The sequence below is a fragment of the Cucumis melo genome, unplaced genomic scaffold (genome assembly GCF_025177605.1).
Source record: "Cucumis melo cultivar AY unplaced genomic scaffold, USDA_Cmelo_AY_1.0 utg001341l, whole genome shotgun sequence".
Taxonomy (NCBI): domain Eukaryota; kingdom Viridiplantae; phylum Streptophyta; class Magnoliopsida; order Cucurbitales; family Cucurbitaceae; genus Cucumis; species Cucumis melo.
This window is the reverse complement of record NW_026124547.1, coordinates 1-2,500: the sequence shown is the minus strand read 5'-3', so window position 1 is coordinate 2,500 and position 2,500 is coordinate 1.

Sequence of the window (2,500 nt, the reverse complement as noted above, 5' to 3'; positions counted from 1 at the left end):
CGCGGCATAGGGGTACCCCCGCGCCCCGCCCATGCAGGCAGGTCGCCCCCCTATATAGTACATTCTGGCTTTTTTGGGTCTGGCAGGCTTGCATATGAAAAAGCCGAAATGTCACACCATGCCATAAATCTTGATTGTGTTATTATTATGACCGGGACTTGATTGTATTATGTTTTAGACATTCAAATGAGTGTGGAAAACAAGTTTCATAATTTTTGAACCAACCAATAATATTTTATGAATTTTTATTGTTAAAAAATTAAAAATAATTTAAAAATAGTAAAACGTTTCCAAAAATACTAATTTTTGGAGGACATCCTTTGTTTACATTTTTTAGATCCCAGAAAAAATTTCATAACAATCCAAGCACTAGAACATAGGTTTGACATCACATTTGTGTGTTGAGTGGGCATTGCGGCACCCTGCGCGCGCGGCACCCTGCGCGCACGCCCCACGCAGACGCATGGCCATGCGGCGCGCGCGCCCATGGCCGTGCCGCATTCGTGCGCATGGGGGCGCGCATGCTGCATGCTCGGTGGGCATGTGGGCATGCACGGTGGGGGCACGGGTTTGTTCCAACAACCTCCATAGAGTTTTTTCCATGAATTCTAGACGTGGGTGGTCACGCCCAACGCAGACGCATGCTGCGCGCGGCTTGCGCGCACGTCCCACGTAGACGCCTGGGCATGCGGCGCGCGGACACACACCCGCAGACGCATGCCGCGCTTAGCACTCTGCGCGCACGCCCCACACACGCCCGAAGGGCATGGCGCATGGTGGGCACCCTAGGCGTTCGTGTGCAAGCCTCGGCCATGGGCATGCGGCGCGCGCCCCACACACGCCCCACTGCAGTCGCCTGGGCTTGCGGCGCACGCCCCACACACGCCCGTAGACGCATGGCGCGCGCGGCCCCCTGCGCGCACGCCCCCCGCAGACGCACGGGCATGCAGCGCGCGACTCACACAAACCCACTAACGCACGGCGCGCGCGCCCATGGCCGTGCTTTGTACTCGAAGGCCTCGGCCTTGGTCCTTGACTTGCACACGAGCACACTATCTTATTCTTGGGCATTCAAAGATGATTTGCTTCAACTTTTTTTCTAGTCCAAAGCCAACCCCTCACTAACACTTATGTTTTTCGTCCTTTTACATAAGATATGACCTCCATGGCAATTGGAAGAAATAAATGAGTTGTGTGTGGGTAGGGTCGAGATGAATCTCGGTGGATCTTGGCAACAAGGCTCATCTGCCACTTACAAGCCAAGCACGCACGCCCCTTAGACGGATCCCCACGCTCGCACAAGCATCGCGTGCGCGGCACCCTACGCGCACGCCCCACTGCAGTCGCATGGGCTTGCGGCGCGCGCCCCACGCCCGCAGACGCATGGCGCGCGCGGCACCCTGCGCGCACGCCCCCCGCAGACGCACGGGCATGCAGCGGGCGACCCACAGACGCCCACTGACGCACGGCGCGCGCGCCCATGGCCGTGCTTTGTACTCCAAGGCCTCGGCCTTGGGCCTTGACTTGCACACGAGCTTCCTATCTTATACTTGGGCATTCAAAGATGATTTGCGTCAACTTGTTTTCTAGTCAAAGGCCAAACCCTCACTAACACTTATGTTTTTCGTCCTTTTACATAAGATATAACCTCCATGGCAATTGGAAGAAATAAATGAGTTGTGTGTGGGTAGTGTCGAGCTGAATCTCGGTGGATCATGGCAACAAGGATCATCTGCCACTCACAAGCCAAGCACGCACGCCCCTTAGATGGATCCCCACGCTGCCGCGCACGTCCCACTGCAGTCGCATGGGCTTGCGGCGCGCGCCCCACACACGCCCGCAGACGCATGGCGCGCGCGGCACCCTGCGCGCACGCCCCCCGCAGACGCACGGGCATGCAGCGGGCGACCCACAGACGCCCACTGACGCACGGCGCGCGCGCCCATGGCCGTGCTTTGTACTCCAAGGCCTCGGCCATGGGCCTTGACTTGCACACGAGCACCCTATCTTATACTTGGGCATTCAAAGATGAATTGCTTCAACTTGTTTTCTAGTCCAAGGCCAACCCCTCGCTAACACTTATGTTTTTCGTCCTTTTACGTAAGCTATTACCTCCATGGCAATTGGAATAAATATATGAGTTTTGTGTGGGTAGGGTCGAGCTGAATCTCGGTGGATCATGGCAACAACGCTCATCTGCCACTTACAAGCCAAGAACGCACGCCCCTTAGACGGATCCCCACGCTCGCACAAGCATGGCGTGTGCGGCACCCTACGCGCACGCCCCACTGCATCGCCTGGGCTTGCGACGCGCGCCCCACACACGCCCGCAGACGCATGGCGCGCGCGGCACCCTGTGCGCACGCCCCCCGCAGACGCATGGGCGTGCAGCGAGCTCCCCACGCACGCCCATTGACGCACGGCGCGCGTGCCCATGGCCGTGATTTGTACTCCAAGGCCTCGGCCATGGGCCTTGACTTGCACACGAGCACCCTATCAT